Source organism: Hemicordylus capensis, chromosome 16, assembly GCF_027244095.1.
Source record: "Hemicordylus capensis ecotype Gifberg chromosome 16, rHemCap1.1.pri, whole genome shotgun sequence".
NCBI classification, from domain to species: Eukaryota; Metazoa; Chordata; class Lepidosauria; order Squamata; family Cordylidae; genus Hemicordylus; species Hemicordylus capensis.
The window spans coordinates 13,504,640-13,519,817 of NC_069672.1; the positions used below are offsets into that span (position 1 = coordinate 13,504,640).

The following is a 15,178-nucleotide window of genomic DNA, read 5'->3' on the forward strand; positions in this document are numbered from 1 at the left end:
TCCTGTTTCCCACAGTGGCCCACCAGATGCCTCTGGGGAGCCCACAAGCAAGAGGTGAGGGCAGGCCCTCTCTCCTGCTGTTACTCCCCTGCAACTGGTACTGAGAGGCATCTTGCCTCTGAGGCTGGAGCCACTGATAGACCTGTAACCATTGACAGACCTGTCCTCCATGAATTTGTCCATGAGGCAGTTCCACCATGACCTCAGATCTCACTCCTGGTCAGTTTAAGACTACTTACTGGTCATAGTAGCATTTCCCACAATCCTCAGCAAGCCTTACCAACAATCCTGTAAGGTAGCCCAGTCCTGTCCCCATGTTGGAAGGACTAAGGCTGAGAGTTAGAGGTAATGGCTGTCTAAAACCCCACCCCACATTTTAGGGCTAAGTTTAAAAATGAACTGGAGACTTGCTGCTCACAGTTCCGCGCTGACAAAAAACCCAACCCTCTCTCTCTTTTTGGCATGCTGCTGGTGTCTGGCTCCCACACACCCCCATTTCCTTCAGGACTAGAATCTTAGCAGTTTGCACCACAAAAACCAGGCGTGAAAGTGAATGAGCAGCATGAGCCATCATCTTGCCGCAGGATTACTAAACGGACCTCTCTCCGAATGATCCCCTGGTTGGTTTTCGCAGCAGAAAACATCGCCTTGCATTGTATCAGGCACTGGTTCACCCTTTATGGCAGAATCCCCCTTCACATTCTTGCCAGGGTTTGAAAACCAGGCTATGGCCCAAGGACGAGACTATTAATAGCTATGCGTTGCTGTTTTTTAAATTATCGCTAGAGAGCCTGATGGGGAGCGAGTGAAGACACCTGTTAGCAGGCAGAAGGCAACCCCAGGAGGCATTCAGCTTGAAATCTGCTTGTCAAACATGCAGGGCTTATTTGTTGTATTTAGGAGAATACAGAGAGTTGACTGCGAGCTCACGTTTTGCCATCTAGGGTCCAAGGGCAGAGCTGATCCACAGTGCGTTTTGGATTGCCCTGCAAAGAGATGCACAATTTCTCCCTTTTTCCATGCATCACTGTGCTGTCTTGTTGTAAACTACTTATGAATTGAGAGTCACACACGTTTGCTCCAACCGCAGCTGCAAACACAGGGTAAGCCAGGAAGAACAAGGAGAGTGGTGGAAAAAATATCCTAGAAGAATGGAAACTGGATTCATCAAGACTCTGCTGCACTCAAAGGGACGTGTGTGGCAACTTGCCAGCCACCTGCACAGCATTTGCTAACACCAACCAAGCAAGGTAAGCATCTCCTGATCTAGGTCTACAAGCCTTGACCTGGGCTCAAAGGAGCAGGGGCTGTGAGGTTCAATGAGACGCCACCAAAAATTCACACAACCCGAAGCTAGAGTGGCACTGAGACTGCAGCTTTTCCATTTTCTATTACTATGTTCTTATCCCACCCAAACGCAGAGCAACGTACATGGCCTGACCCTGTACCCCTTACAACCATCCTGTTAAATCGTTCAGGCTAAGAACTGGTTACTGGCCCAAGGTCACCAGCTGGGATGGAGCCACAACCCCGTTGTGAGGGCATCTGCTTGGCATGCAGGAGGTCCCAGGTTCAACCCCCAGGTTCATCTCCCAGTGGAAGGTAGATGCTGCCAGGGAAAAGACCCCTGCCTGGAGAGATGCTACCAGCCAGCTGGTACATCCCTGAGCTAGGTAGGCCAAGGGTCTGACTCAGCAGATTGCAGCTTCCTGGAAGTTTCTATGTCATCCCATGAGTTTGGGGGCTGGCTGGGGAACTGAACCCAAGTCTCCCTGAGCTAAATCCAGCTGAAAATCCCACTCCACATCTTCACAAGCCCCCCGCCCCCCAAATCCTATTGCCTACCCTTGTCTCACACTCTCACTCACACACACACACTCTCTTACCCCTGGAATTCTGGGCCAAAGTCCAGGGCCTCCACACCCCCTGGGGCCCCCCAAAATCCTTTTTAATCTGTTTCAGGTGGTGTGGTCGCATTAAAAATGTGTTAAAAGTACTGGGGAGGGGGGGCTCCAAAGCACACACATCCCTACCTAACTTTCTGCCCCTTATGAGCAGCGAGAGCCTTTTCAACCTGCTCATGTTTTCGCCGAAGAATTACCCTTGCACAGTGTTTACCTCCACTTCCATTCTGCTTGCTGCCAATTAATCAGACCTCCAGTCAAGACACCCCATTAGCCGTATGTACAAACAAATTTCATGCATGTTGGGTTTTGTGGCTTTGACCGACACTGCACCCTGCCCCCAGCAACTCTCTCAGCTTCATCTCTTATCACACCACTGCTTTGGGCACGTTCCAGATAACACAAAGGATACCATCCGCGTCACTCACCAGCAAGAAGGGGGAGGGAGAACAGAACCAGTCACTGAGTTGGCAATATCTGCAAGAGAAATCTACTCAGAACAATCCAGACACAGACCCATTGGATGGCCTGGCAGTAGTGATGTGGCATTGCTAAAGGTAAGCAGGCATGAACCTAATCAGTCCCTTGAATGAGAGTCCACCAGGAGCCCCAGCGAAGAGGATGATATTATTCATCAACACACACACACACACAGACACACACACACACACACACAACACTTCAGTCTTGTGGGTTTCTTGCATTCTCATAAAATGTTCAAAACAAGGGGGAGTCTCTAACATACATTTAAGAACAGGAAGGGATTCTGTAACCTTCACTTCCTAAGCTTCCAGTCGCTAACCACCCCCACCAGCTCAACCCCAGATCTCATCTGTTTATGCCCTAAACATTTAACCTGATGACTGCATGTGTTTATTAGCCTTTTCACAAGGTCATTGATCATATTTATTATGTTTCCACTTACTCTATCCCATTGTTTGAAAACCAGGAGTGGTGCTGCAGTACATCCACATTTCGTTTTCTGCTCCCAACAGCCCAGTGAAGTTGGTTAGGCCAAGTCATAAATGGCTCAACATATTCTCCCTTTTCAGAGGCTGCAAAGATTATCTGGTGCTGGAAATGGTTCTCTCCATCGTACGGATCTTATGACTTCCCCAGAAGTTGGGGGGGGCACTACTTCAGGGAGCCAGTACAGGACTAGGTGGACCTGATCCAACAAGACAATTACTGCATGCTGCTAGAGATATGACCCACCTGGTAGAGCTCCGTTGCCGAGAAGCCGTTTCCACACACACCCTCTATTTGCGATCCCATACAACAGAAAGCAGTTCACCTGCACGCTTGCTTAACTGATATGAATTGACAACACTCCATTAAGGGCAGGGGGGCACTCAAAAATCACACTCTGCAGCTTCAGAAAGGGTAGCTCTGTCCCCCGCCAAGGCAGCAAGAGGAAACCCTTCCTGTACCCCAAGACTTCCTTTCCTTATTTAAAAGGAACCAAGAGTCCTGAGGCACTTTAAAGATGGGACACATTCATATGGCATCAGCCTCCGTGGACTAGCATCCATTTCCATCAGTTGCATGTAATGAAGTGGATTCCAGATCACAAAATAATACATGTGCTGGTCTTTATGGGACCACGAGACTCTCTTGCTGGTATTGTTGAAACAAGCTGCCCCCTAGAAGTTATTTCCCACTATTTACATCTGGGTTTTTAATTCATATGGGTCCACAAGGTGGCTTACAATACCTGAAAACACTTTAAAAGTCACAAAACAAAGTTCTGAGCACAAAGTGCAAACAGCCACCGGCACCACTCAAAACCAGCACAGATCAGCAACCATGTTCAGCTTAATTTTCTATGTCAACAGCTTTGAGTACTTTGATGAGCAGTATATAAATATGTGTATTAGTAGTTGGTTTTAGTCAATCAGCCCCAAAAGCCCTCTGAAAAGGCACTGTTTTGTCTGGCATCTTAAAGATCACAAGGATGACACTAACAGAGCCTTCCTAAGGAGAAAATGGCACAGCATCAGTGCTACAACTTGGGAGGCCCTGCACAACCTCTCTGGGCACCTCAGAGGGTGGGAGGGAGCATGGCGTAGGCTCTCCGAGGAGGACTTTGATTGGCTCATGTATATATGGGCCAATCATATAGGATTTCTCCTATAGGAGCACAGATCGGCTGATACAGGAGAAAGCGGTCCTGAAGGTATCCTTTTTTTAGGCATATTGTGACCTGTGCCAGAGACCAAAGGGGTTGCCTAATGGCTCAGGCTGTACCTGTCAGCTCAATGCCTTGTCTGAACAATCCACCCCTGGCTTCCTGTGGCATTGCTCAGGGGAAAGAGACTAGTAGCTATGCTTTAGCCATACCTATAAATACACACACACACACACACACATATATATATATATACATACACACACTTGCATTTTCTATCCTTTTGCACTCCTTGCCCCTTTCACCTTCTCCTTGACAAGCCAAAGCAGTTTTTTTTAAAAAACCTCCCTCACAAAATGAGCTATTAGTTACCAACAGGAGGGAACAAAAGCCTGTCACGTCCCATCACATAAATAAAAATGAACAAGGAGAGGGGAAGGAAGGAAAGAGGGAGGGAGGTGGCGAGCAAACTCCACTGCACAATTCCAGGCAGCCTCCCCGTTCAGGAGACCCCACGCTGGAAACGGGAGCCAATGCATTCTGACACAACAGCTGTCTGCATTGTTACATTAATTAAAATAAAAGGCTCGCCTACAAGCGACTCACTGAACCCTTACAGAACAAGATCATGGAAAGGGTTCCTTTTTTTTTTCTTTTTTTTAAGTGCTTCATTTAAGGAACAAGTGGCGTGGTTGTGCCAAAGCAAAAGCAGATGAAGGAGGTTGTGGAAGCCTGTGAAGAACCACGGCTGTTTGAAGTAAACACACACACACACACACACAGAGCAGTCCCACGCCATAGAACTAGGAGAAAGCACACAAAGGAAGTGGCGAAAGGGGGAGAGATTACGTCAGCCCTTGCCTCAATTCATAAATGCTAACCACAGAACAAGGCAAATTCTCAACGGCCTCTCTCTCTCTCTCTCTGGAATCCTGCTTAAATGTAGGGAATGCATATACACAGAGTTTGAGGGCTTCAAGATATGCTGCTCAGCAGCAGTTGAGGCTGATGCATCAACTTTCAGAAGGACGTGGGGTTTGGAGAAAGGAAACACACACACACACAGAGTATAATCCTAGTCCATTATCCCACAGCCAGATCAAACACCTCCAAGCACTCAGCCTGCCCCAGCAGAGTAACAATAAGCACCCCACCAGAGTGGATTTCAAGCACACACAGGTCCCGAAGATCTGTTACAAAACCGCTCACACACACACTCCTAGATCTATTTATTTACACACTGTACCAGGGGTATGTGGAAAGAGAAAGGATGAACGTATGTCTCAATTCTCAAGGTTGCTGTTAAGGATCTTTAAAAACATGTCTGCCTAGTGTAATTTGTGTGGTTTTGTTTTTTTAATTGGGCAACCGTAGGTGCTTGCAAAGTACTGGCTGCCTTTAGAGGACAGGCCCCCAACTCCCCACAACTGCAGTGGTCGTTGGAGGCCTGGAACTAACTGCCCACAGACCAATGCCTGTTGACACTGCAATTACGTCCCTCCAACTTTAAAGCTTTAAATCCCGCTTAAGTTCTTTTCTAGGAGTATAAAACTGGAAGACACTGTATATCTAGCCCGATTTTCTCTTCTCTCAGCCTTCTCTCTTTTTTAAAGAGAGAAAAGAAAAGTTTTAAGAGGAGGATGACTGTGCCTTCATGGCTACAATTGCCCCAGTGCTTGGTTGGAGGAGCAAGTCCCCTTCCTCTCCATGGGGCTTATATAAAGTGGATGGAGGGTGGCAACCTCTGTCAACTACCATTTGGGATCAGGTATCGTGAAAAATCCCATATGGCTCAAAGGAGGCCATCTAATCTCTCTCTCTCTCTCTCTCTCTCTCTCTCACACACACACACACACACACACACACACACAGCACACACCCCACAGGCCCTCCAGGGAAGATTAAAACAAAATCCTAGCTATAGAACAAGAGCAGGGATGGTTTCTGTCTCGGGGAAACAACAAGTGGCGGCGTGGGTCCCCCACCTCCCCAACCCCGCCATGTCAACTAAGAACAAGGTTGAGCAAATATGGCAAAAAGGCCCTTTAGACCCAGCGGCGCACCAATTAAAAACATAAAAGGCATTCCAACACATACTTCTGCTCCACTTCAGTAAGCAGAGTGAAAGATTTCCCCCCTACTAACACACACCCCAAAAAGGGGGGGGGCTGTACCACTACCCCGCTTTTGCATTCCACCCACACACACAAAAGCTTGCCTTGAATGTAAAGAGCATGGTCGAAAGAAAGTTTGCCCTGGCTGAGTGCAACTCCCTTGTGTTAGGCTCTGAGTGGGGTGTGGGGGGAGAGACACACAGGCAGAATGTGCCAGCGACAACAACCCCCCCCACACACACACACAGGTGGGGGGGGGGGGCTTGTCACCTTAAAGCGCTGGGGAGCGGCGCCTGGGGCCAACACGAGCGACCCCTTCGCCTGCTGCCCAGCGGATCCATCCCAGGTGCGGCTTGCTCAGCCACCGCCAGGAGTGCAAGGCTCTCGCAGCGCTCAGGTGGCGAGCAGGCGAACCAGGTCCTGCTGCTTCGCGGCCAGGCAAGCCCGAGTCGACTCCGTCTCGAGAGGAAACGCAACTTTCACTTGGCACACTTCTGCGCGCGCGCGAAACGCCCCCCCCCCCCGCCCGCCCGCCACCAGCCCAGCAGTTAGGCGAGGCAGGGGACAGGGGAGCCGCCGCAGCAGGCAGGGATCGGGGCCCCTCACTCACCCCAGCCAGCCTTGGACTTTCCGCTCGGCATCAACCCCCCGCAAGGCGCACGGCGGCCGACTCCTGGCGCGGCCGCGGGCCGAGGCAACCTGCCCGCAATCCCAGCAGCTGTTCCCGGCTGACCCCGGCGGACCTTGGGCTGCCGCTTCTCAGGAGCAGGAGGAAGGCAGGCGGCGGCGGCGGCGGCGCGGAAGCCACACGCGAAGCCCACGGAGGAGGAGGAGGAGGAGGAGGAAGAAGGCAGAGCAGCAGGCAGGGGCCAGAGGCGAGCGCGATGCACTTGGCGAACAAAAGGAGGCCCCCGCTTCACTGCAGCGCCGCCGCTGGGCCAGACAGGAGTGCGGGCGCCAGCAGCAGCACAGCCACGGGCGGCGGCGGCGGCATGGCCCGGCTCGGAGAAGGAGCAGCCCGCCGGCGGCGGCCGCCCGGCCTGCCTGCGCGCAGCAGCAACAACGGAGGGCTGCGCTCCTCCCGCAGGCGCCGCCGCTCAGCAGCTCCTCGGCAGCGGCAGCAGCAGCAGCCACCTCCACATGCCTCGCCGCGACCCAGCCGCCGCGTTTGCTTTCGAGCCAGACACCAGGAGGAGAGGGAGAGCGAGAGGGAAGCTCAGCCTCCCCAGGACAACCAGCCGCGGCGCGCCGCAAAACCCGGAGCGGAGCTCGGCCGCCGGGAGAGGGAGCGCTCGGCGCAGAGGGCGGCGGCGGCGGCGGCGGCAGTCCCGGGCTCGGGGGCTGCTGCTGCTGGCCGCCCTCGCCAGCCAGAGCAGCAGCACCTCCTGCCCCCTTTCCTCGCCAGCGCCAACGCCGCCCCAGCAGCCGAGGCGGAACCGGGAGAAGCTGGCTGGGTGATTGATGGCGGCTCTTTAATAGCGTGGTCAGCTAGAAAATGCATCTGCAAGCAAGATATTAAGAGAGGCAAAGCATCCCCGCGAGTGATCTGACGCGGCTGCTCACATCCGAGAGAGCTGGCGCTGCAGCAGCGGCAGCCCCAGGAATATTAATGCAGGCAGCCAGCTCCTGCCTCACGCCTCACAAATGCAGATCAAAACACACACAGGGAGGGAGATCAAGAAAGCAGAGAGGTGGAGGGAAAGCCAAGCGAGGTGGGAACACACACACACAAACACCCACCCCACAAGCCAGAGGCTGGGAAGGCAGAGATGCCAAGCCAGTGGTACCCGAGAGGCATCATGACCACACACACACCACACAGGCTGGGTAGCTGCTGATACAACCAGTAAGCCATTTTGTCAACACCCAGCTGCAAGCACCAGCCTCTCCCACCAAACAGATTCCTCTGCTAAGGCACACAGTCCTCTTTCAACATTTTTTTTTTGGGGGGGGGGACAGTATTTGATGAAACTGGGATCTACCAGCATGCACCCAGCCAAGCACTGCTGTCAAACGAGACGGGTATGGCGCTGGAAAGAAAGCCAAAGCCATCAAGCGCAATGATTAGCGAGCAATAATCAACGGACGGTTTTGCAGCGATCTGAAATGAAAATGGGTCTGAAGGAAACTGTATTCACACACACACACCCCAGAGGCAGCCAGAAAGGGACAGGATTTAAGGAGTGGCAATATAGAATTTAGAAGCACACATTCCTTTTCAAAAACAGCAGTTTTAAGCTCCACTGAAGGGCACCACATTAGGGCTGTGTTTGCACCCACAAGGAGTGCCATGAACAGGAGGTCAGGGTCCTCATGACATCACAGCTCTAAGGTCACCAGGAAGGTCTCTTGCTTGGCCACATGCATATCTTGTGCTCCATAGCCCTGGACACCCACTACCCTTCCGCTGAACATCTGCAAACACGTGGACACCCACATGGACGGGTCTCCCCACTTTACCCCAAAGAATACACCCACCATGTACACTCACGTGGGCTGATCTCCCCGCTTTACCCCCAAGGATGCAGACAATCCACCACTGATGCCCACCCAATTGCCGGGAGAGCGGGTGGCTGAGAGGGACGCCCGAGCCGCCTTTGCTGATCTTCAGCGTTTGCCCGGTGCACTCAAGTTCCACGTTTACTGCCTATTTGCTGGCCGGCACTTATTTTGCATTGCTGCACTCCCAAGGCCTCTCTCTGCGAGATTAAAAAGGTCCAAGCTGCAAGCCTTAATCTGCTCGGCACCAGCGACATGCGGCTGCCGAGACCGCCAGCCCAGCTAATGAAGTCTAACACCCTTGCCACCCTGAAAGGCCGCCGTGATCAATACGCTCTTGAAGGCAGCGGAGCCAGGCTCCCTTGAAAGATCAGCGCCACACATTAGCGTCTCAATGGGAGCCTGTCCAAAGCCAAGGTGCTCGGTGGAAATAAGCTTCCCAGCCGAGAGGCTCAGTGATGGAACTGCACCGCCAGAGCCAAAAAAAAGAAAGGGGAAAATCAATCCCCGAGTCAAGCTACAAAGCCGACTCGGCACTTAAGCCCCTCGCCCTGTTTTTGAAGCAAGGGTGGCCTGCCACCCAGCAAGCCACAGGAAGGGTGTGTGGCTCCAGCAAGGGCCTGCTGCTGTGGTGCTCCACACCCTGTGCTGCCAGGAGAAGTCTTCCCGAAGTGAAGTGTATTCAGGTTAAGTGGAAATCTCTTGTCTATCACACAAACCCACCCCGCATAACTCTGCTCAAGCAAAAATGGGCTTGTACGAATGAGGGCCTTCTGCAGATGCTTTCACAAATGGCTTTCACTCACGCACCCACTTCTCCTGCATATACCTCCACCAGCTATTGCCCACCGTGGGCCTCACATTCCGAAAAAGCACAGGACAAAGCCAAGCCCCACAGCTGAAGGAGAGGGGGGAGGTGCAGGACCACTGTTTCCCTCTAAGGCGTGCGCACAGGTGCGCGCTCACAAGTGTTCTGATGTCCGCTCAGTTCATTTTCGATCCCGCTCAGGTTGAATCAGGAAGGCCCCACTCCGTATGCATGTGCGCACACGGTGCTTTGATCCTGCCGCCCAGAACAAAACTCATTCTGCACAGAGAAGAAAACAATTAGAAGGACCTCTGTGCAGGACATCTTCTCAGAAGGGCTAGGACGGGTTGGCTTGACAGCTCCCACACTCCATGGCCACTTGGCAAGATGACTGGGAAATGTGGGGCATGGCCTGAGTCCCATCACTTGGCCAAGAATTTAAATGAATCCCACCCCACATTCCATTCCCACAAGCATAGGGAGAGTTGTCCCAGAAGGGCATCACTAACTTGGCCAAAGATACGCAACGCTAGCATCTCCCTTAAGAGGGAACCAAGACCTATAAAAGGTGTGCCATTTGGGGAAAAATAATGGCTATCTAAGCTCAGGAACGCTGACCTACTGAGCCGGCAACCATCTTCTAAAGCTTTGCCCTTAAATCCCAGCTCCCCTGGGATGCCTCAAACAATTATGGATGTATCCAATGATAACTACGTTGGACCTGGACAAGGGATGGTCACATCCCAGTGTTTCAGAAGCACAAGGCCCTCAGGTGAAGCTTCTTCCGGTGGTGACTGCAACAGGACAAGAGGCAATGAAGAGGCTAGCAGAAATGCAGTTGCAGGGATTATTTAGGGTGTCCTTGAAAGCACCCATTATCTCCTCACACCTGGCTGAAGTTATTCAAACTGACTGGAGTTTTAGATGCCCTTCCCAAAAATAAAACACAAGGTGTACCAAAATCCATGTGAGGGAGTGGTGTCAAAATATACCAACACAGAATCCCCGTGAACCTGCACCAGAGACACACATGCAAAATAAGCATAGGATAAGCAGCAGACAACTCCAGCTGATAGACTTGCATTTTTAAAAACCCAAAAAACTAATTTTGAAAATCCACCTCCTAAGGCTCCAAATCGGACTTGCTTCCAGCCCACATCCTTCTTCCACCCATCCCACCTTTCTCTGACAACCTCCTCTTGTGCCTAGTTCCACCTGAGAGAGCACTTTTTGTACAGCTCTTCAAATGCCCGCCAGCCAAGAATTACAGCATTTTGGAGCTGGAAGGGGCACTAGAGCCTTCCAGTTTCATTCAGAGAAGGAAAAACTCCAGCGGGATGAGGGTCCAACGTTACTGGCGCTCAAGTTACCCATCTCCCCATTTTACCCCCACAACAACCCTGTGAGGTAGGCTGGGGGACAAACTTGGGCCCAAGGTCACCCCACTGAATTTCATGGCTGAGAAAGGAAGGGAATCTAGATATCCTTTGTCTGCCACTCCAGCCATACCACCACGCAGGCCCTGATGGCTGAGTGGGCAACATGGACCTCAGGTTTTCCCCTTCCAAGCCCTGCCCATGTGTGGGTGGTGCTTGAGGCGCACAGGATACAGCCAGAAATTTTTAAGCTTGCTTACATTTCTCCATGCAAGACATCAGATTAGCTTTTGTGCCACAGAGACCCCTGCAGCAGCACTTGGGTAGGAATCCAGCTCAGCCACTATAATTATTTTAGATTCAGGAGCAATGTGCACAAACATTCTTGCATTAAAAAAAAAAAAGGAACATGGATGTGGGGAGCTGCCCCTGGATAACCCAAGGTTTTACATAGAGTGTATAAATGGAGGTAGGTGGACCCCTCCAAAACAGATTCAAAATCGGAACTGGTTTCCATTTCAAACCAGTTTAAACGAGGCAAAAGTTGCAACTGGGTGGGTGTGTACTGGTGCTGCAATTCAGATCTGACTGAAAAAAGGACTCTAGTTCAGGGCAGTACTGGGAGAGACTGGAATCATCTGCACCAGGTCCTAGCCTGGCGCTTGTGGCTCAGGTGCAACATGCAACAAAGCAACCCACAACATGCTCAAGCAACCGGCAGGATTGCCTGATGCTGCGCAGGGGCGGCTCCCAATCCAGAGCGGAGGCAGACTCCAGGCCGGGTTTCCGTGCAGCCTCCATTTATCAAAACAACCCTGTCATGTTGAGTACCATTAACAGATAATGAAAGGAGACAAGGGATGCAGTTTCAAGCAAAGCACTCAGCCTTGTACAGGCCTAAGCATGCAGCCAAGTGATCCGACATCTGACATTATTATAAGCATTATAATTAAACAGAATACCTAGTTTAAGTAACATTAAGGTTGTGACACAAACCAACAAAAGCGGGTGAAATTCAAAGTTAAAGCTTTGACACACTGTCATTAACTCCTGCTATTTGCAGAGGAGAGCCGAGCGAGCGGGGCACAGTTTTGAATAACACCACGTGGGTGCGTGCCTGTGTGTGTGTGTGTGTGTGTGTGTTGGAGAAAGACTCTAAAGAGGCCAACGGAGCTTGCTTTTAGGGCTGGGAAGCCAGACACCCCTTTTAAAAACACGGATAGGGCGAATACTTATATGCAGCTTTTCAACCCAAGTTCCCAAAGCAGTTTACACACAGAAATAAATAAAGGGGCTAGGTCAGCAGCTTTCCGATCCAATGATCCCTGGGAGCCTGCAGGCAAACACCCCTGAAATACAGCTTGCATGTGGCACTTCCAGAAGACATCGGGGAGAGAACCGATTTCTGCTTGCGGGGAGCATTTTCGATGGAGCTTTCTGCTTGCAGGGTGTGTTTTAACGTGGGAGCAGCATCCAAAATGGGTATCCCCATCGGCAGTCAGGAGTGGCCAACCAAGTCCAAAATTCGACCGCCTTATTCTCCTGCAAGTGCAGACCTGAGGGCTGTCCTCACGATTGAAACTAGGGTAGGAGAAGCCTCCTATCCTACTTTGGGAGCTGGGCACACTCCTGATCATTGACGGGGTGTTCGATAAAGACAAGGCTGGAGATGAGGAGCTTGCTTGTCTTGTCAAAGCCAAGCTGGTAGGACCCGGATGCCACCCCTGGCTATGGAATCAGGTAGGAAGAAAAACCACCCTACCCAGATGGGGCTTAGCTCACAATCACGGTCCCAGCCTCCAATCTTACTTTTATCTAACACCTCATCCAATATTGGGAGCGCACACAGCTCCCAAAATGGGATTGGAGGCTTCTCCTATCCCATTAATAATTGTGAGAACAGGCCCTCAGGCTTGTGCAGAACACAGAACCGGCGCCAAAATCCTCTACTGCAGGGTTCTGGGGCAAATACACTGCATCTACGTGGCACAGTGTGTTGCAGGCACAACCCCGCCAGCATCACCAGATAGGGCTGGGAAAGAGCCCTCTTCAAAACCCTGGAGAACTGCTGCCAGACAGAGTGGACAGTACTGAGCTAAACTGCCCAAGGGTCTGACTCGGTATTAAGCAGCTTCATGCATTCCAGGTGGGAAGACAAGTCAACATGGAAAGGGCTCCTTGAAGGCAGAAAGTCTAAAAAGCACCGGGTTGGGCAGCCTCCTTAAGCCATTATCCAGCAGGCAGTGCAGGTGGAACACCCTGCCACTAGGCACAGAGCAGCACACAGCAAATCTTCCCCAGCCTTCAGGCAGTAACGCTTTCCAGCCACACTGTTTTCCACAGAAAGCAGAAATAATTTATACCCTCTTGCGAGAGCTTTAGTACACCTGAAGAACATTAAATTGAGACATAGCACCAGATCTATCGAGTAACAGCCATTCTCAGAAATTCCTTCGGAGAGAATTAGCTCTTATCAAAGCATGCATAAATACTTCACCTACTAGACAAACTGAGCCAGGAGGAGGAGGAGGCGACGACCAGATAAACATACTTCAGCAGGCAAAACTAATTGTAAGAGCACTTTGCCTTATCGGATAGATCACATTAGAAATGCATTATTAAAATTTACTAAGCACTTAAAGCTGAGCAGGTCATAAGAGTTGGTGCTGGGGAGCGAAAACGGCGAGGGTGGGGGAGGAAATCGCAGCAGCTAGCAACAGTTTTGGCTTGCAGAAGGAATTCGGCAGCTCTGTTTAGCGAACACCATTTGCACTGACGAGAGAGGGAGTTTGTTAAAGCCATTATCAAGCACAACGGAGACAGGCACTTGACAAATGCTGCTCGAACCTGGTCTGATGCGCTTCTGCACGGCTGGAATCCGGCCAAGCAAACCTGTTTAACGACACGCTTGTTCAAGGCATTGCTTTGGGTATGTTCACGATTGAACTTCGGCAGCAGCCAGGGAGGGCGAGGGTCTCTGTCAGGGTCACAGCACCAGTCCATTTCACTCCATAAGAGCACCACGCACAACCCAGAGTGGTCCATATAATCTACAAAATGCCCAGCGCACAGATCTTTGCAGATACGCAGCCCAATCCAAACCCCCCAAGGTTCGCCCAGTAAAAGCAGGTTTATTTTTACATGGATATCCTGCTCTTCCTCGAAGGAGCCCAGGGTAGTGTACAAGGTTATGTTTATCCTCACAACCACCCTGCAAGGTAGGTTGGGCTGAGAGAGAAGTGACTGGCCCAGACTCACCCAGTGAAGTCCATGACTGAACAGGGATTTGAACTTGGGTCTCTCCGGTCCTAGTCCAGCGCTCTAACCACTACACCACACTGGCTCTCTCTCTCTCTCTTGAGCTGATCCAGTTAGGGCAGAGATGCTTCCCACCAGCCCTCTTATATCCTCCTTACCACACACGGTAATCACTGTGCAGGCATCTGTGTAGGCGCTCAATGCCTAGGGCCACTCCCACAGCCCTTAGGGTTCCTAGATGATATTTCGGTTTATCTCTTTTTCATCTGGTTTCAGAGCTCCCAAAGCTTCTTATAAAATAACAGAAGCCTCATACAAGAGCATACTACACCACCTTTCGAATACACCCTATCATTAAAAACCGTCTCACACGTAAGTTATACAGCAGCAGAAAACCATAATCAGCATTGTTAATTAAGGCTACAAATCTAGTTCCAGGTCGCTCAGAGGAGCATCAGAAGGAACGTGGGAAGCGGCCATGTACCCAGCTATCTTGGTCTTGCCTACACTGACCGGTAGCGGCTCTCCAAGGTTTCAAGTACGAGTTTCTCCCAGCCCTACCTGGCACCTTCTGCATGCTAAGACGATGCACTACTACCAAGCTAGGGTACACCTGATGATCACACGAAGCTGCCTTCAGAATCAGACTATTGTTCCATCTAGCTCAGTCTTGCCTACACTGACTGGCAGCAGCTCTTCAAGGTTTCATGCAAGAGCCTTTTGGAGCCAGACCTGGAGATGCTGCCAGGCATTAAACCTGGGACCTTCTACTGGTCTGTTAAAACCAAGGATTGCACATGTTACAGACTTAGTTCCCTGCTAAATGGGCAAAGAGGCACCTTTTTGAATGTGGTGATTCTCTTTATTTAGCAGGGGGAGAGTAACTGGCCCGATCCATCCCCAGCACAGTACTTCCAGTGACTGTTGCTGGTGTCTATCTTATGTTTATTTTTAGAATGTGAGCCCTTTGGGGACAGGGAGCCATCTTCTTTATTATTTCTCTGTGTAAACTGAGCTATTTTTGGAAGGGTGGTACAGAAATCGAAATAACAGTAATAATAAAACAACAACATCTCTCTGCATCCCCAGCT

At 51.0% G+C, this 15,178-nt stretch overlaps 1 protein-coding gene across 12 annotated transcripts in view; it reads right to left on the reverse strand.

The window, feature by feature from the left end:
- RERE (arginine-glutamic acid dipeptide repeats) overlaps positions 1-15,178 on the reverse strand; it is a 272,298-nt gene that overhangs the window by 209,764 nt on the left and 47,356 nt on the right. The window contains exon 1 of one of the 12 annotated variants that reach the window (XM_053280793.1): positions 6,757-7,541. The exons of 10 other annotated variants lie outside the window; for them this stretch is intronic. The gene's annotated coding sequence lies outside the window, so the exon portion shown is untranslated. Of the gene's footprint in view, positions 1-6,416; positions 6,586-6,756; positions 7,542-15,178 lie in introns of those variants that run through there. One more of the 12 variants, XM_053280795.1, reaches the window with a different exon arrangement.